We start from the raw sequence: 20,865 nt of genomic DNA, 5'->3' as shown, positions 1-20,865 counted from the left end.
GATAATCCAGAATTGCCAAGTTATCCAGTTCAAGGCTGGAGGTTTTGGGACAGTCCTGGATTTCTGTCAACCCTATCCTGTTGCACTATGGGACCTGCAACACTGATTTCAATGGGCAGGATCAGACACTACATCCACACTGCTTTGGGATGTAAATTCAATACCAGGACTATCACAAAATCTTCAGCCTAGAGCTGGGTTACTTGGCTCTCTGGATAATCTACCTAACAAGATGTCATGATTGACCAAATCAAAGACAGCCAACAGATCTAACTGCGTGATCAGGGTTGGTAAGTATACCTTTATCTAAGTTGTTTCTCAGATTTCTTATCAATGCCAATAATACAGTTTTGGTGCTGTAATTAGGGCGAAATCCTGATGGTCTCAGGTCTGGGGTCCAGTGTTTGGAACTGAGAAAGATATTCCTGTAATTGGAGTCCCACCACTGCCTCTACCATTTTAGATAGGAATGAGATGTTAGCCACTGGTCTATAGTTTGAGATGACTGCTTATAGAATTCTACAGTAGTGCAGCTATATACAGACACCTATTCTTTAAAGGAAATTAGGCACCTGTTTTGCTTTATAGAATAGTAGCATTACAAGTATATAAGCACCTGTGCAATTAAACATGAGCACTCACAGGAGCTATAGAGCTGATATAAATGCTCATGCCTAAACACTGTGTAACATATAGCATTCTTTAAGTTATGAGTGTAAGTGTGAGCCCTGTCCATGCTTCTCACAGACTCCAACTATGTATATGCCTACCTGTAAAATATATATTATATAAGATATGTACATATTTACAGAATCACACACAGATAGAGTTTTGAAATTTACATACTAGAGGCCGACCGAATGTCAGTTTTAGCTCTGGTGCCAAAAACCAGCCTGAACTCCACATTTGGCCTTGTTTCGGTTTTGGCCAAAAATGCCAGTGTATTCTGTGCTGAAACTGAAACTTTTGCTCCTATGCCTTGTGGCTCTCCTCTTCCCCCCCCACCCCACCCCCTCCTGGAACCGAGAAGCACAAATTCTTCCCTTCCTCCCCCCCCTCGAATTCAAAGAAGCTCATCTTCTTTCCTTCCCTACCCCAAACAGAATTAGTCCCCCTTCGCAGACCCACTCATAGGATGGTTCCTGGGCCTACCGAACCACCCTAGCAGTCATGCCTACCTGTGCCTACTCCAATCCCAAAATTGCTGCCCTGACCTCCAGCAGCAGTCTCGCAAGAGAAGTCACAAAAGCTATTTTGACTGCAGAGATGGCATGGGCAATTGTGACTGGGGACAGGGGGTATGCTAGGCTGGGAGGGGCCTACAGGTGGGTCAAAGAGTGGGGACTTCTTCTATGGAGGGAGTAAGTTGAGCTCCATCAGATTTGGGTGGGGACAAGGAGGGAGGGAGTGGGGGCTGTTCCTATTCGAGAGCTGGGCCAGTTTTGCTGAACCCGAGCGACAAATATCAGCCGCACATTCAGTTTCGGCCACCTTCTGTTACACACATATGTGCCTGTATTCTAAACATTTACTTGCATATTAGAGCGCTTCATGGGAATAGGGATTCCCACAGGTATGGAAGAAGATGCCATGGGATTCACGCAAGGATGGAAGAAATTAGCATGGGATTCCCGTGGAAGTGTAGTGAAAATTTCTGATGACTCCAGAATGAGGCTTGGATTGGAATGCACTGAAAGAGGCAATTGGAGCACCAGAATGAGATCTGGCATGCCCAGACAGGCAGCTAAAACATCAGACTGAGGTTTGGAACACTCATTGGTTGAATAGTGAGTACAGATATACCAAGTCACATGCACTGGCCTCACACACCAAAGGCCCCTCCTCTCACACATTGAGAGGAGACGACTTTGACATCTGACAAAGGAGACCAGCACCTCTCTTTCCCCCTCCACCCCAGTTCCTCTCCCCTTTCCTTTCCCCCTTCCTGATTCCAGCATGTGTCCTTCTACCTCCCTCTCCACAGGCCCTGTCACTTTTTCCCCTTGCTGCTGGTAGCAGCACTGCTTCAATTGAATCAGCCTGCATCTGGGCTTTGGGCCTTCCCTATGATATGTCCCACCCTCACTGACGCACCTTCCTGCTTCCACAAGGGTGGGTTGCATTACAGAGAAAGCCCAAAGCCCTGAGGCAGGCTGATTCAATTGAGGCAGTGCCGCTACCAGAGGCAAGGGGAAAAAGTGACAGGGACCGCGCGGAGGGAGAGGATGGAAGGAGAAAGGGGACAGACACTGGAACCAGAAAGGGGAGGGACGCTGGAACCAGGAAGGGGGGAGGAAGGAAAGGAAATGGGACAGATAGTGAAACCAGGAAGGGGGAGGAAAGGGAACAGACGCTGGATCTGTGAGATGGAGAGGAAGAGTCCCTGCACAGACAGGGAAAAAGCAGAAAAGAGACACTGGGACCAAAGCGAATAGAAAAATAAAATGCTTAGACAACAAAGGTAGAAAAAAAATATATTTTATTCTGAATTTATTAATTGGAATATGTCAACATTTGAAAATGCACATCTCTGGTTAGACAACAAAGGTAGAAAAAAACAATGTTATTCTGAATTTAATTGGAATATGAAGAGAGTTTGAGGATCCGTGCAGGGGCATAATCGAACGCGAACTCCCATCTCCCTGGGCATCTATGTCCAAGAACGGGTACGTGAAGGGGCGGGCCAGACTGTATTTTCGAAAAAAATGGGCGTCCATCTTTCGTTTCGAAAATACGGTTTGTACGGACCAAATGCGATGGATTTAGTCGTTTCTGAGATGGGCATTTGTTTTTTTTAGCGATAATGGAAACTAAAAACGCCCAGCTTGGAAACGTCCTAATCCAAGCCATTTGGTCATGGGAGGGGCCAGGATTCGTAGTACACTGGTCCCCCTAACATGCCAGGACACCAACTGGGCACCCTAGAGGTTAGTGTGGTGGACTTCAGAAAAAGCTCCCATATGCATAGCTCCCTTACCACGGGTGCTGAGCCCTCAACCCCCAAAACCCACTACCCACAAATATACAACACTACCATAGCTCTTAGGGGTGAAGGGGGCACCTACATGTGGGTACAGTGGGTTTTGGAGGCCTCCCATTTACCTGCACAAGTGTTACAGGTAGGGGGAATGGGCCTGGGTCCGCCTGCCTGAAGTGCACTACAGTACCCACTAAAAGTGCTCCAGGGACCTGCATACAAGCAGGCCTCTAGGACTTGTTGCTGCTGTATAACCTTGGCACATCAGTTGACACCTGAAGACTAACCTCTCCGAAAACGTCCTTTATTGGAATAAGCACGTTTACTCACAGTTAACTGCAGATCAGAGGTTGTGCCCCACTGGCAAAGAGTCTCCCTGGTACTGAGATTAGCAGTAGGTCAGAGCTGGCAGAATGCTGTACAATGCCCTCTTTCAGCAACATTCAAGATAAGAACTAAGTTCTGTAACGTGGCTAACACATGAAAGGGAGATAAAACTAGATTACAAAAATGGCCACTACCTCATGGACTACTGGAAACAAAACAGGGCACACTCTGACCCAGTAAGCAGGGGGAAAAGCACCATGGGAGTAGAGCCTACCAACTACCAACTGCGTGAGCATTTAACACAAGCTAGTGGAATCACGGAGCCCAATACCCTACACCCACCACAATGCATTGCTGATGTGACTCTGCAGTGCGCATAACAGAAAAGGTGTCACACTCACCCGAGAGCCACATCAGAACCAGGGAAAGGCTGTCACAGGATAGAACACATTCTGCTGTCATGGAGGTGGGTAAGGCATTTGAGGCTGGCATAGAGGCTGGAAAAAAAGTTTTTAAAGTGGGATTTTTTGGTGGGAGGGGGTTAGTGACCACTGGGGGAGTCAGGGGAGGTGATCCCCGATTCCCTCTGGTGGTCATCTGGTCAGTTGGGGCACTTTTTTGGAACTTGGACCTGAAAAAAAAAGGGTCCAAATAAAGCGGACCAAATTCTCGTCAAAAACGCCCTTCTTAAAGACGCCCATCTCTCCTTGGCCAATAACCATGCCCCAGTCCCGCCTTCGCCACGCCCCCGTAATCTTTATTCATCTCCGCGACGGAGTGCAGTTGAAGACGCCCAAAATTGGCTTTCGATTATACCGATTTGGTCGCCCACGGGAGAAAGGCGCCTATTAGTAGTAGTAGTATCTCCCGATTTGGGTCGAAATATGGGCGTCTTTCACTTTCAAAAATAAGCTGGATAGGGTTCTGTGGAAACCAGTTTGGGAACCACTAGAATAAGGTGTGATACTCTTGGACTTCAGTTTCTTCAGCACCATTTAAAATTTATAGATTGAACACACTGTGAGAAAAACCTCACTCATCAACCTTCAATTTCATTTATTGGGGTGGTACATGTCACTCTTCTGGATGGGCCACCCTTGGCATCCCTGACAACAAAGGTAGAAAAAAGATTTTTATTTTCTATTTATTGATTGTAATATGTCAGTTTTTAGAATATGCATCTGCCAGAACTAGGTTTAGACATGGCTGGAGCCTGTGCGAAAAATCTCACCAATTTAGCCTTCATTGTCCAGCATTGCAGTAGTAAATCTCCAGCATTGGGATGGGCCATCCTTGGCATCTGTGATGAATACCATCCAAAAAAAACCACAGGAAGCTGTTGGAGTTGGGAGGAAACAAAGGGATACGAGCATGTAAATAATAGAGTTGACTTCTGCAAGAATGGGAGGGGATGGAGGAGAATAATTGTGGGGATGGAATGGATCTCAGGTATGAGTTGATCTGGGTTAGATTTCATTGGGGATGGGTGAAATTTCTGTCCTCGTGCAAATCTCTAATGCATATTCAGTGCACAAATCTTAGTGCCTGCTTTATAGAATCAACCCATTAATATATTGTTGAAAGGATCTCAAGCAGCCTTCTTGTGCTTATTACCTGTGTTGTTGCAAGTCATTATATACTGGCATTCTTTCCTTAGTTTTAGCATTCAGCATCTGAGAACAGCTTCTTAAGGTATAGAAAACACCACTGCTATATCCACTCCTTTCTAAGGTCTACTTGAAGTGCCACCTAGTGGGGTTCAATTAGAATACATAATCATCAACATCACATATCACTGAATTTTAAATCCAAGAGATCCATTTTTTAAGCTTAACAGGTAAAATAGAACCCACCTTCAGCAACAAAGTAGAAGGGGAGACTAGACAAAAAGATATACAGAAGATGCAAGAGTCAATAACATAGCTAAAAATCAATAAGCACATATGCTCACACTCCAAGGAGCAAAGTTCAGGATCTGCAAGGGGCATTAGGGGCAGACATTGCTGCTATCACAAAGACATGGTTTGATGACTTCCATGAATAGAATGTGATCATACCAGGCTATAATCTATTTAGGAATGATGCAGATGGTTGAAAAAGTAGATGAATAGAACAATATTAAAACAGCTAAGTGTTTATGGTTTATGGCTTATTTAGTTTTTATTATACCACCTTTAGTGGGTACAACAAAGCAGTTAGCAATCACTACAAATTACTGGAACTAGAAAGGAACGATAAAAATTATAGGGGAGCACAAAGTATAGAAAAAAGCAAAATGGTCACAACGGGATCTAGTTTAGGGGATTAGAAAATGAATCAATGCATAGGGGTGTTGTGGGTGCTTGAGCACCCCAAATTTTGAACAGACTGCTTGACTGTGGCCAGAAAGATGTCATTTCCATTGGAGCACCCCCAATAATTTTGAAAAAGTTGGCTCCTAAGATCAGTACCTAGCCTGCAGTGCTGCCCCCCCCCCCCCCCCCCGCAAAAAAAAAAAAAACCCTGGTGGCAGGCAGCTCCTTCCTCTTTTGAAGAGTGGCCAGGCTGCATAATTCCAGACTGCTTAATCTGAACCACACGGCTCTGTGTCTAGGAAGCACTGCATGGTTCAAATATTATCTGTTTCAACCATGCCCTATTCGGCTGAAACAGATGATGTTTGAACTGCGCAGGCTCTGAAGAAACATCAAACAGAGCAGGGATTCAGCATTTAACCAAGTTAGGGGCCATAAGGCTCCTTTATGTCAGAGAGTTGTTTTATTTCTTGGTGAGATTCTTTTCTAAACAAGAGCAACCTATTGTTATAGCTGTGATTTTCAATACCACTTTCCATAAAGGTTTTCATTTTGTTCCTACAGCTGCAAGTTGCCTAATTGCACAACATCCCTTCAAAGAATTTTAAGGAGGCCGGATAGGCTGAAACATGACTTGTGTTGAGTCTTAGATGTTGAAGAATAAACTTTTAGACTTTTGGAACATTGTCTTATTATTCACCTTCACTATGTTTGATGTGGTTTCTTGATTGCGAGGGCTTTGTTTCTTCTGTATTCCCGTCTACTTTACAATTAGGGTCATTTGTGTGCATATCTTTATTTATTTAGTTTATTTATTGGGATTTATTAACCCCGTTCATGAAGAGAATCGACCAAGGTGGTGTACAGCGAAACATAAAACTTATAATTTTGTTAGCACAATAGTAAAATGATAAAATATAATACAAAGAGGTAGAAGTAAACTTGGAAATGGCAAATGGAATCCTAGTAATAGGACTAACATAATGTATTATAAAGAATAAAATTACTGAATACGTGGAGGGACATTTTCGATCGGGGACGCCCATCTCTAAGAGGGCCCATCTTCGAGGACGGCGCCGCGAATGGGTGGGACCAACCGTATTTTCAAAATGAGATGGATGTCCATCTTTCATTTCGATAATACGGTTGGGGGGCACCCAAATCTTGACCTAAATGCTGAGATCGCCGGATTTAGAGATGGGCGCCCTCGGTTTTCCCCCATAATGGAAAACCGAGGGCGCCCATCTCAAAAACGAATAAATCCAAGGCATTTGGTTGTGGGAGGGGCCAGGATTCGTAGTGTACTGGTCCCCCTCACATGCCAGGACACCAACCAGGCACCCTAGGGGGCACTACAGTGGACTTCGCAAATTGCTCTCAGGTACATAGCTCCCTTACCTTGGGTGCTGAGCCCCCCCAACCCCCACTCCCCACAACTATACACCACTCCATAGCCCTAAGAGGTGAGGGGGCACCTACATGTGGGTACAATGGGTTTCGGGTGGGTTTTGGAGGGCTCTCATTTTCCACCACAAGTGGAACAGGTAGGGGGGGGGATGGGCCTGGGTCCACCTGCCTGAAGTCCACTGCACCCACTAAAACTGCTCCAGGGACCTGTATACTGCTGTCATGGACTGAGTATGACATTGAGGCTGGCATAGAGGCTGGAAAAAAAAGTTTTGAAAGTTGCTTTTTTGAGGGTGGGAGGGGGTTAGTGACCACTGGGGAAGTCAGGGGAGGTGATCCACATTCCCTCCGGTGGTCATCTGGTCAGTTCGGCGGCACTTTTTTTTGACTTGGACCTGAAAAAAAAAGGACCAAATTCTCACCATGGACGCCCTTCTTTTTTCCATTATCGGCCGAGGGCGCCCATCTCTTACCACGCCCCCGCACGCCCCTGTCCCGCCTTCGCTACCCTTCCGACATGCCCCCGGGAACTTCGGCCGTCCTGGCAACGGAAAGCAGTTGAGGATGCCCAAAATCGGCTTTTGATTATGCCGATTCTGGCGCCCCTGAGAGAAGGGCGCTCATCTCCCGATTTGTGTCAAAAGATGGCCGCCCTTCTCTTTTGAAAATGAGCTGGATAGATAAACATGCTTTAATTGGATGGAGTCAACATAGCTTTAGCAACAGGAAATTTGCCTCAGCAATTTGCTTCATTTCTATGAAGGTGTGAAGAAACATTATTATTATTACTTCTGTATCTGTAGCCCACATTTTTTAACCTAATGGTACACAGCTATGAAATGCACTCAAAGGTCACTTACATTTATGTAATTATGTGTTTCGATTTAAGAAGCAGCCACACACAGCTTTTTGTGGCAGCATTCTATTTAGTAGTGATTACTATACTGTTTATCTGATTTAATCTAATGGGTAATAATTGGATTGTTTTGTATTTTTTGTGTCTTGTTCTTATGTATGTAATTTTAGAAACCACCTAGGTTTTAAGGTGGTATATACATTTTAAAATAAATAACTTTGCGCCTGTATGTGCTGAACAGCAACAGGTGTATGTCGCACTATACACACACACATGCACCAATTATCTGTCCTCAGCAAGGCCTACACATTTATGCATTTTTAAAACACTTGTTCTAGACAGTTAAATATTATAGATACGTGACTGTTTGGGCACAGAATCCATATAGCCAAGAGAAAGCAGGTAATAGGTTGTGTCAAGGTTGTCTAAACAGTGCTAATTTCTGCTACCAAATATGAATTAACTGTATCACATCCTACTATCAATTGGAAAATAAAAGCTAAATCCAGACTAAAAGAGTTTCAGAAAAGGATGAGGGTTCTCTTCTATGCAATATTATATCTAATTCCTTTTAAAGTAGAGCACGGTTCCTAGAAAGAGACATTTAATGTGATTACATAGGTAATTTTTTTTACATGTATAATGCATTTGTAAATGTTTACAAATTATGAAAGTTATATAACTTTTTATTTACCACTTATCTTGATGGAAAATTATATTGCTTAACAGTCCCCACCCCCCTCATTAAAAAAAAAACACACACACAAACAAAACTTTACCACGCTGTCTTACATTTCTTCGAAGTACAGGGGTTACACTTTATTTTGGTTCACAGTTAATTTCAAATTAAGGCCCTTGGCCTGCGCTTCCAGCTTTACCCTCTTTTCACAGTGTAAGACAGCTCCAGTGATCATGCAAATCCCCCCCCCCCCCCCCGCTCCTTTTCCCTAAATACTTTTTGCACTAGAACTCAGGGCCAGATGCACTAAACCTAATGAGCCATTAATGAGCAAGTAGTAACCCTGGCATTCACTAAAAGCCATGTTACCAGGACGGTAGCAGCTAACAAAAATGGAATGCAGATGAGCAAATTGTGTAGAAACCCTATTGTAATGAGATTCACTAAGCTTTTCTGATTGCCTTAACGCTGGAAACTCTAACGAAAGGTCTGTACCTCTCGTTGGGGGCTGCGCGGGATTGAAAACTGATGAAAAACCGCTATAAAGTCATTCCGCCCCTGCCACAATAAAAAAACCAAAAGTGCAGTTGAGGCCGGCCATCGAAAAAAGCCAGCCATTCCGCCCCCCTGCCGCAATAATAAAGCAGTTGGCCAACCATCAAAAAGCCGTCCAATTTTTGCGTCATTCCAACCCCCCCCCCCCCCGCCGCAATAATAAAACAAAAGTGCAGTTGAGGCCGGCCATCGAAAAAAGCCATCCGTTTCTTCTGCGTCATTCACCTCCGCAATAATAAAAAAACGTCTTTTTGGCATGCTTCACTCAGCTGAGAGACCCGGAAGTCTCTGAGGTCAATCACAGCGTGTTTAGCTGAGCTAAACGCGCTGTGGTTGGCTCAGAGACTTCCGGGTCTCTCAGCTGATTGAAGGACGTCCAAAAGGAAGTTTTTATTATGTGGGGGGGGGGGGGGGGTAGAGGATGTCTTTTTGGAGACTACACGCTCCCAGTTACTGATTGACTGGGAAGGAGGCGAAGCCGTAACCCCGGCACTGCAGGCGGACTCCATCGGTAACTGGCCACGCTCTGCCTTGGTATGGCCTCTGCTCCCCGCCGCACCTTCCTGGGCTTCGACTTTAGCATGCAGCAGGTACAGCACAAGTGCCGGGGCATCTGTGCCCTAGGCTCTGCGAACCCCTCCCTTTTATTTGTCGTCCTTTTCTTTCTTGATGGCTCGATTTGCTTAGAAAAGGCTCCAGGCTGCGCAGCAGCTCAGCCTGCTCTTCCTGTTATGCACTTCTAGATCAGATCGCAGGCCAAGACGGCTACCGCCTTGCTGTGTTCTCGGGGCCAATTCTATTGCTGGTGTGCTGTGCAGACTCTCCAGAGGACAAAGAAAGCCCCTACGGCCAGCCCCCCTTCCACCTTCAGCGCCTTGCCCCGGCTCGCTGCACCTCGCCCCCCACCCCCCCGCCGGCCACTTCTGCTGCTCCCCAGGCTAGCCGTACCGTGCCGGCAGGTGGCGCACGCCGTGCAGCATGGGAGGGGGCCAGGAGATGATGCACGGTTCGTGGGAGCAAGTAAAATTAATTGTTCAAGCCACTTTTCTTGCACTTTTTTTCCATCGTCCACAATGCCTGTCCATCTTCCCCTAGGTCTTTCTTCAGCCAATTACAGCGCGTTTAGTTCAGCTGAGAGAGACCTAGAGGTCTCTCAGCCAATCACAGCGCGTTTAGCTAAACGCGCTGTGATTGGCTGAGAGAGACCTAGGGGTGGAAGATGGACGGGTGTCGAAGGCGTAGGAACTCCGACTAGCTTCCGAGGGAATAGAGAATGCAAGTGAGCTACAACGAGCAGCTCATTTGCATTCCCTACCGATTCGCTATGGAATCGGTAAGAGAAGGGCTCTTCCGAGGACTTTAGTGCATCTGGCCCTCATTCTGCTAAACTCATTATAAAGCCAAACAAACCGATCTCCAAACCTACCCCAAGCTCTCTAGTAACGGAGTGGGCCAAAATATTGGTGGAGCTATGGATCCTTTGGTCCACCCCATCCCGCTGCCTTTATCAATAACCAAACCACACCGACCACAAAGCATTGCAAGCGATGAAGTCACTGTACCAGCCTGTTCCACTACCTTTAACCTGTAACAAAATTAACCCCTCACTGCATCGAGGCACGGCTGAAACTCTCAAGAGCCAGAGAGAAGGTAGTCCAGTACTCAACCTGCAGTACAATAAAAGAGCCGAGGCAGTGGCCAACCCCTTCCAAACAGCGTCCATATCTGGCCAGCACCTGCAATCCACAATGAGAGCACTGTTTTCTGCCCTTTAAAAACAGCAGAAAGAAAGCTAGTGGAAAGTCACCAAAGTCCCCAGTCCAGCTCAATGTCCAGACAAGCATCTTTCAAAACACACCTAAAAATAATAATTTAAAATCCTCACCACACACACAGACATCCACATCTCCAGCGTCACAGATGATTCGTTCCACACTGCAATCCATATCAATAAATACATTATTATACACTCACTGGTTGTATTGTAAATGGCTAGAACCTCCCTCCCCGTAGCACAGAGCGAGCCCTCTTCCTTACCTAGGCTATGATGGGTCTGGAGTTCAAACCCTGAGCGTTATCGCTCCTATAAAGCAGGAAAACGGCGGCAACGCTCCGCAAACCCATGAAGCCCAAATCCCCACTCTGCCGCATCTGTTCAGCAAGGTACCATATGCTCAGGTCTCACACACAAACAAACCAAGCAGCCACACCACACCGTGCTGCTGCTGCTGCTGCTTGTTCCTTAGTTACTGAGCTGATAACCCTGACCAATAGGCTGCAAAAGGAAGAGGGAGAAAGAGAAGTGCACAGGCAAAAATACTTCCTGCTCGTCAGGTTGCTGCAAGTGCAAGGAGGTTAGATTAGACTGAAAACAGGAGAGGGGACGTGGCCATCTAGTTGAAGCCAGTAGGTGTAGTCACACGTACACCCAAAACTGAACATAATTAACTGTTTCACATCCTACTATTAGTTGGAAAATAAACGCTAATAAATAGTGTGCTGAACTGGACAACGTTGGCACATTTAGACTCACAGACTAAACTTCTGCAGGGAGGAAGCCCTTCCCTAATTATTCAATACCTTTGAAAAAATAGTAATAAAAAAGGCAAGTGTGTTTTATATACCCCTGCAATCCACAAAACAAAAGGAACAAGTTCCCACATGCCATCTTTTTCTTGTGATGTAGGCCCAGGGGAAAAAAAAAGATTTTAAATGCTCCAGGTTTCAACCTAGTTCATATGGGATATAAATGTCATAAATAAGTAAATAGATAAAAACTCTGAATGTTGAGCACCTGATTCTCATAATATGATGTCTGTTTTAGTGGTTTACTATTTTACAAGGAGAAAAAAAAATCTCTACACAAACATAACAGTGCTAGGGTGTCCCTATAACCAGTCCCTCCAAATGACACACTACTTATGATTTATAACAAATTACTACTCTACTTATTCCCATATTATACTTCCTCTGTGTACATCCGTATGCTGCAGAAGCCGGCATGTTTGAAAATATAAGTGAGATTAAATAAAAATGCCACCCAATAAAGAACGACAACATGGATGCAGCAGCTCATATCTGGGCTCCCTCCCCCTCTGCTCATAGCTTTGCTTGCTTTCTTTGAGTGTAATGGCAATGACAGCTGCATGAGGAAGGGTAACAGAGGACTCACCTAAATGTCTTCAACTTTTATCATCCCGATTCTATCCATCCACCTCCCCTCCACCCTGAGTGCCCTCCTGGCACATACCTCAAGGTACCCTTGTGGTCCAGTGGCTTCTTCAGTAGGAAAGATCCCAACTCTTTCCTGCCCACTGCGGCTGATCCTTTTGTGTTTGTTTTTAATGAAATTATAAAAACAGACATTAGATGGCAGCACATAACTAGAATTGGCAAATTCTGGCTTGATTTATATACAAGTACAGTGTGAAGCTGAAGACAAAATGGTTCTTAACTTTTTGAATCAAGTAGCAAATTAATCTCCATAATTTTGTATATATTAAAATGGAGGAAAAAGACCTCAAATGTCCCGATTGTGGCAGCAAGTTAATAATCTTTGTGCCCACATTCATCGGACTCCCATATTTCTCATTGGTCTTAAAAACCTCCATCATTCCGATTTATGTTATTTTTACTTCTATAATATGCACATAAAAATATGTAATAATTCTTGTTATCAGTGATCCAATATGTGAAATACAGCATATATTAATTACTTAGCTTTCAAACTCTGTTCCCAATAGGGCTCTCCGTTTCGCTTCACTTAAGTTTCTTCAGGGGACTAAGTGCCATAGATCATTTTTACCTACAAATATAATATCAGTATATCAGTGCATATATTCTATTATTATTCCCTTAATACAAACATAAGTATAAGAACTCACTGTTTCAAATTCGGCGTATGTCTTCCAGTATGGCACTCAGTAGCTATATAGCGCTGTTACGTTCCCTGACTGGAACCAGAACCCTAGCTGTTCAAAAAACTTTATCAATCCCAATCATAATATGGCCTCAGAACAGGATCATACAGCATATGTAAAGGAAATTGAAAGACAGCTCACAGATAATTCTACATATGTGATCTTGGAAAGGGATCCTACCCTTCGGCTCCAATCGCAAATATGGAGATTACACAGCAAGGATTGGAAGCTGGGTTTTTTTTGGCCAAAAGGGAATTTAGATATTTAAACATTAGACATCCTTTGATTCCTAATTGAAATTAGGATCCACATGCATATCTATTTTATAATGATCTGTGCATAAATTCTAAAGCACGTAACAATTTAGGAGCATGGCTAGGGTGTTTATGAGTCGTTCCTAAATTGAATGTGTGTACATATAGAATTGCGCCTAACTGTAGCTGCCTACAGCTAGGCCTGAAGGTCTAATTGCAGGCACCTACAGTTAGGTGCAGTTATACACTAAGTGTGATTCTATAAAGGACGCATACCCCTTATAGAATTGCGCTACACGTGCTAAATTTTCAGCATCGATTTTTAGGTGCTACTAATAGAATTTGTCCCTGAGTGAAGAAATATTTTCTCCAGTTTGTTTTACATGTACTACTTATTTGCTTCATTAAATGTCCCCTAGTCCTAGTAATATAGTAGATGACGGCAGATAAACACCTATATGGTCCATCTAGTCAGTCCAACAAGATAAACTCATAGGTATGATGCAATACTATGTAACTATACTTGAACTTGATTTGCTCTTGCCATTTTTCAGGGCACAGACTGAAGAGGTCTGCCTGGTTACTGGCACTGGCCTTGTTCTCCAGCTACTGAAGTTGAATCTATCCAGCCATGAGGAGGATACAGATCTTTGCATCCCAATTACTGGTGCTGCCATCTAATTACCACTAAGCTTGTTTGGTTCCATATTTTCTATTCAGGATTCCTTTATGTTTATCCCATGCATTTTTGAATTCCATTACAGTTTCCATCTCCACCACCTCCCTCGGAAGTGCATTCCAGATATCTAACACCTATGCATGAAAAAAATACTTCCTGATATTATTCCTGAGTCGGTCCTCCTGTAACCTCAATTCATGTCCTCTAGTTCTACTATCTTCCCATCTCTGGAAAAGATTTGTTTGTAAATCAATACCTTTCAAATATAGAATTCTTGGCAAGCATAAACAAGCGACTCATGTCTACCCCGTTCCACTCCACTCAGCATTTTATAGATCTCTATCATATCTCCCCCCAGCTGTCTCTTCTCCAAGCTGAAGAGCCTAGCCACTTTAGCCTTTCCTCATAGGGAAGTCTTCCTATTCCTGTAAATCGGAGGGAGGGGGTCTGCAAATCGGAGTGAGGAAGGCAGGGAAGTGGGGTATGGAACTCGGAGAGAGGGAGGCGGGTCTGGAACTCAGAGGGGGGTCTAAAACTGGGGGAACGGAGGGGGTCTGGAACTGGGGGGGTCTGGAATTCGGAGGAGGGGATGAGAGGGGAGGAATGCACCACTTGTACAAACACTAAAAAAAAAACGGGGGGACGACCCTGGAACTCGGAGGAACAGAGGGAAGGAGGGAGGGAGGGACGACGACCCTTGAACACGGAGGAAGGGGGGGGGGACACTGGAACTGGGTGGTAGGGAGAGGCCCCAGGAACACACACTCTCTCACAGACACACACTCGCACACAGTCTCACTCACTCTGTCATGCACACACACTCGCAAATTCACTCTCTTATCGTTTACGAATATCCCATATCAAGTGATAAGAACTTCATAACAGAGTTGGCGGGTCGACTACCATAAATGTTGTGATTGATGACCAGCAGAAAAGGAAATTCATTTAAACCTGAAGGAACTGGTATATATATGTTTGAGTGAATTATTGAATCATCAAACCCAGACTAAAACTTCAGGATTACTTTGCAGTTCATATAGACATGGACAAATAACGGGAAGCGTTGTAAGAAAACAGAGACATGAACATTAATGATTCTGTATAAATTCCATGTTTGGTTGGGTTTGGTAATATAAGAGCATTTTGGATTCATTATTGCTCACAGCATTTGGGTATGACCCGGTATGATATACCACTGAAGACAAAACAGTTGGATAATTATTTAAGAGAAGTGTGAATAAATGGATGTATAGATGGGTTAGAATGTGTGTTGAGTGAATATAAGTAGTATGATTGATTGAGTTTTTTAGTTATGTGACAATCAGATATATATGAGATGAAAAGTAGATAAATAAAACAAATTGGCATTTATATAGTTGTGTTGGTGAAGTATATTGTGAATTTACAGCTATATTGGAATTGTGTTAACCTAGAGTTTTGTTTATTGGATATTTTTAGCCAAAATGGAACCAATCAAAAGCGAGAAGTGAGTGACAGTCACATCGTGGTATGTGATGTCCTTTAGGAAGGGGGGGAGGCTGGACAGGTTGATCCACTAGTTACCTGTTGGCACTTGGGGCAACACAACAGAAGACATCAATATCATCCACAAATTGGGCCATTCTGGCAAAGAAAACAAAAAGCACTGTGGCTGCATGAGAATGACACCATGTACGTGTCTATATCAAATATGTGTGCTAGCCAATAACAAATGTCGAACATCCAGATGCCAGTCTTATATAATGTGGTTAAATCCAAAATATCTCATTTGTGAGCTGCCCAACACCAGAAGGAGCTAAGATGAGAATGGAACCCACTTCACCTGGATTAAAGGGTGCTGCACTAACCATTAGGCTATCAGGCCACCTTTATAAAGCTATGTATCACATCTTGTGGAGACTATTCCAAAGCACAGGTCTGTGGATGTGAATTTCACTGTTCTACATGCAGCGTTGTTTTCCCACTTGGGATCCATGACAAGTGTTTGTGTGACTGTACAGTGTGAATGGTTGTTAAGGAACATGGCTATTGAAATTCTTGTGGCATGTGCTGTAATACCCCAGGATGTGAATGGACCTGGCTAGCATGCATGTGTTACCCCTTCCTAGCTGTTACTATGGATATGTGTGCATAGGTCTCAGTGTATGGATGAGTATCTGCTGTGGTTGGTTAGCTAATAAACACTGTGCAACACTGATGCATAGTTGAAGAGGTCATCTTAACCACCCCCACTCAAGCTGAAGAGAAGTGAGCAGAAAACATCATGACATGAAATGTCCTTTAGGAAGGAGGGGGTGGTGGCTTAATTACTATTATCCTGCCCAAACAATGCAAATATTGTCACTTTTATGTGAACTGACATCTCTGATATGTTATTCCAGATAGTAGGCTGTCAGCACTCACGGAGACTCATCACATTCATATCCATAAAAAGGCACTATCGCTATGAAATGACACCTACGAAATGTGTTGAAATACCAACCATATGCACAGCATTCCCATTGTGGCTGGTACATAATGCTCTGAATTACGAGCTTCATGTGAGCCGCTTTCACAACAAATCAGTATGTTCAGGGTGTCCAGCTGAAGTGTTCCATGAACATTCTGTGTGTGTGATGATATCTGACCGCTGTCACAAAACTTGGATGTGTGCACGGCTTGCAGGCTTGTGTGCATCTTCATAATTCCTGTATTTGGGAGTATGTGAGGTCACCTGGGTCTAGAAGCAAAATGCTTGGGAACTCCACCTATGTTATACATCCACCTATGCACATTGCAATCTGTAACCCACAACCACAAAATCAAGCTGTTCTGCTGTCAGAATAGATGAACCCATACAGCCCCCCCCCCCCCCCACATTGTACCCACTGTGTGAAGCTTCAGATATGAACCCATCCCAATTCCACATGTACAGTTTTGTAATGTTTCAGTGAGGTCTGGTATTCAACTGTAGATAGCCATTAATTACATCTTGTGGTAGCCTAAGGTCTACTTTCAGGCTTATTTTGAAAGAGAAGGACACAATTTGGAAGATGGGCATCCTTCTCACGGGGTCGTCCAAATCGGTATAATCAAAAGCCGATTTTGAACGTCCCCAACTGATTTCTGTCGCAGGGATGGCCAAAGTTCCGGGGGCGTGTCAGAGGCGTAGCGAAGGCAGGACCTGGGCATGCCTAACTCGAACCATAATGGAAAAAAAAGGGCATCCCTGACTAGCACTTGGATGACTTTACCTGGTCGTGTTTTTCTTACGACCAAGCCACAAAAAGGTGCCCAAACTGACCAGATGACCACTGGAGGGAATCGGAGATGACCTCCCATTACTCCCCCAGTGGTCACTAACCCCCCACCCACCCTCAAAAACACCTTTAAAAATATTTTGTGCCAGCCTCAAATGTCATACTCAGCTCCATGACAGCAATATGCAGGTCCCTGGAGCAGTTTTAGTGGGTGCAGTGCACTTCAGGCAGGCGGACCCAGGCCCATCCCTCCCCCTACCTGTTACACTTGTGGTAAATGTGAGCCCTCCAAAACCCACCAGAAACCCACTGTACCCACATCTAGGTGCCCCCGTCACCCATAAGGGCTATGGTAGTGGTGTACAGTTGGGGGTAGTGGGTTTTGGGGTGGGAGGGCTCAGCACACAAGATAGGGAGCTATGTACCTGGGAGCAATTTCTGAAGTCCACTGCAGTGCTCCTTAGGGTGCCCGTTGGTGTCCTGACATGTAAGGGGGACCAGTGCACTACGAATGCTGCCTCCTCCCACGACCAAAGGGCTTGGATTTGGTCATTTCTGAGATGCACGTCCTTGGTTTCCATTATCGTAGAAAATCAGAAATGACCAAGTCTAGGGACGACCATCTCTAAGGATGACCTAAATTTCAAGATTTGGACGTCCCCGACCGAATTATCGAAATGAACGATAGACGTCCATCTTGTTTCGATAATACGGCCCTCCGGGACGTTTTGCGAGGACATCCTCAGCAAAACTTGGGCGTCCCTTTCGATTATGCCCTCCACATCATCCAAACTTTGTGGGTTCAAATCCCAAGGAGATCTCTTCTAACATTGAAACTTTGCACAGATAGTCTAACTAACAGAAGCTGTTTTGAAACTCTCTTTTATAGTATCTGTCTCCTTCTGAGGTTCCTCACATTGCTCCTTAAGTTGCATGTTAACCATGACAACATTCAACAAGCAGCTTCTACTGTGGAATGTAAGCCTCAGAACACCATCTTGGAATGTGCTTGTACTAAAGGTGAATGCTACATTTATGTGTCCTCACATATATGCATGGTGGCTATTGTGCACTGTTAGTGATCTGAACTCTGGCTGTCTGCACTTGATTTAAATGCCACACTATCTGTTTTAAGACATCCTCCATCCTCACACCCCCTTCGGTAGTTCTGTGAGAAACATGTCCTTGTTACTGTACTTTGCACTTATGAATATTCCTTATATTTCCCGTACCTGGATGTCTGCAACTACATGCACTGTACTTGCAGAACATGCAGCTATGGGAAATATAAGGAACATACATATTTTATTGTGTATATATGAAGAGGTTCGCACATTTGGTAATGATCCATATAAGGAAGGCTCCGCACGTGTGAACACGTACTCATCCAAATAAGGCCCCGCACGTGTGATGACGGTCTATGCATCTTGGTCGTCCATGTGCCAACCTATCATACATGGGGCAGGATGCTCCCTTCGATGTCGACGTCGCCGACCTTGGTACTGATGCCGATGTCGAAGGACTGGACTGAGCCCCAAAATGTTTTTCTTGTTGGGCCTCTCGAGACGCTTTGGTCCGTTTCTTCATACGAAGACACAGACTACAAGCGGCTGGGCTTTGGTCGGTCCCAAGGCACTGAATACACCAGGCGTGGGGTATCGGTACCTGAGATAGTCCGGTTGCACCAAGTACAAACGCTTGAAGCCACTGGGCATCTTCAATGACATGGAAGGAAAAACAGCTTTGGTGAATTCAAAAGACGCGATTGTGCCTAAAAAACAGAAAAAGGCACAAAGAGAAAAGGGGAGAACCCGACCGGGTGGCCTAAAGGCTGGCCACGACGAAAAAGAAAGAAAACTTGAAATAGGTGAAAAACTAAAAGGAAACTACGGGAACCTTTTTTTTTTTTTTTTTTAAATCCTGTAAGAAAACAATTAAAGAAATAGAAGCGAACAAACTCGCAAACAGTGAAGACTCTTCCTGGGCCTGAAGAGGAGCAGAAACGAATGCTGCCACACCTCAACACGGAAAAAGAAAAACTGAAGAGAAGTGCTCATGCAACGGGAGGGAAATCAGTCCACGCATGCGCGGGGTGTGCTGCATGCGCGCCAGAAGACTGTGGCATAACTTTTAAATATTTTGCTTGCAAAATGCGATTCCTGGGCCAACGCGGACGTCGACCCACATGTGAGAACAAGCAGCCTGCTTTTCCTCGGATAATCAAAATTAGGACGCCCATCTCAGGGATGCCCATCGCGTTCTTACATGGCCGTCCCTAGGATAGTATTTAATCGCCCTTCTCAGTATTTTCGATTCTTTGCATCACATTGGTACAATGGCACCAAAGCGACCCTGAAATTGAACTGCTGGTTCAGGAAATCCAGAGAAGGCACACTCATTTCTTTGCTTCCACAGGCCAGAGGCTGGCTGCTACAATGAAGCAGAGAGAATGGGAGGCAGTAAGGGACCGGGTCAACGTGGTCTTCCACTCTGGCAGGGATGTGGAAGACTGCAAATGGAAGTGATGCCGGCTGAGGCATGATGTCAGGAAGAAGGCTGGTGCCAACCCCCCAGCAGATGACACTGCTAACTTGACCCCCATCGAGCACATCATTCATGGGCTCTTGTCCCAGGAGGGATCCACGGCATTGGGTCCCTTGACACATCAGCATAGCCTGAGGGCTCAGGTAGGTTGACTATTAGGAAGCTGAGGTATCTGTTGTGCTGCACTACACTCTGTTTTACACAAGTAGGGGACAGTGTGGTGCTCCTCAGTAGGGGAAGGGGTGAGAACACCACATGCAATACAAAATCACTATTCATTACAGACCATGACACAGGGAGTAGCCAGGGGGAGGGGGAGGATTTGCAGCAATGTGTGTGTAGGTTACCATTGTTTCACAGCTTTGGGGGCCTTCCCCACTCCCTCTTTTTCCATCACCAAACTTTGCATATCTCCTTCCCACACCTCTGTGCTGTAGCCACTGTGTCCTCTGCACTCCTTCCACAGTTCTATGTCTACTCACCTGCCTGTGTGGCTCTCTTCCACATCAGTCTCTGTAGTACACTGCGCTCCTCATCTCCAGCTCTGTACCATGTACAATGACATCTGTGGCCTGCCTGCCATCCCATTCCTCACCATCTCTTTGTTGGGTCTTTGCGTGTGGGCTATGTACAGGAATGCTGAAAAACAAAAGTGGGTTATTTTTGACCAACACACTTCCTCCCCTTTTGATATGCAGGTGATGACAGCCAGTCAGAGGAAGAAGCTGGCTCTAGTGGCCACCAGCCCCAGCACACAGAGCAGCAAACCAGTGGGCCTGCACAAGAAAGCACACAGGACCATGGGGTGGAACCACAGGACCCAGCAGTAGCAGCAGCAGAGCCGGCTCTCCCCTCCACCACCCGCAGCAGAGGCTCTCCCTCCTCCACCCACAACCTTTGCCGATGGTGGCACAGAAGAAGAAGAAGATGCAGAAGGGGGGGCACCTCCTCAGCAGAGGCCATCCAGCCAGAGGAGGCAGCTACTGCGCCTCGCCACACAATTGCTGGGCCAGAATGTGCACATGGAAGATTACCGGCGCCAGATATTGGAGCTGCAACGGGAAGCACTCCAGGTGCAACGGGAAGCAGTACAGGCCCAACGTGAAGTGGTACAGCAGCTCCAACGACTGGAGC

The 20,865-nt window shown here is 45.2% G+C and overlaps 1 long non-coding RNA gene across 1 annotated transcript in view; it reads left to right on the top strand.

Moving 5' to 3' along the window:
• Positions 1 to 20,028, top strand: part of LOC115460376 — a 28,139-nt gene extending 8,111 nt beyond the window's left edge. Inside the window, exons 2-3 of the long non-coding RNA XR_003940473.1 lie at positions 5,392 to 5,394; positions 20,016 to 20,028. This is a non-coding gene — a long non-coding RNA (uncharacterized LOC115460376). The remainder of the gene's footprint in view (positions 1 to 5,391; positions 5,395 to 20,015) is intronic.
• Positions 20,029 to 20,865: the final 837 nt, after the last annotated feature.

Source organism: Microcaecilia unicolor, chromosome 1, assembly GCF_901765095.1.
Source record: "Microcaecilia unicolor chromosome 1, aMicUni1.1, whole genome shotgun sequence".
In the NCBI taxonomy this organism is placed as follows: domain Eukaryota; kingdom Metazoa; phylum Chordata; class Amphibia; order Gymnophiona; family Siphonopidae; genus Microcaecilia; species Microcaecilia unicolor.
The sequence above is the reverse complement of the archived record's forward strand: the minus strand, read 5'-3'. Positions and strand labels throughout refer to the sequence as shown.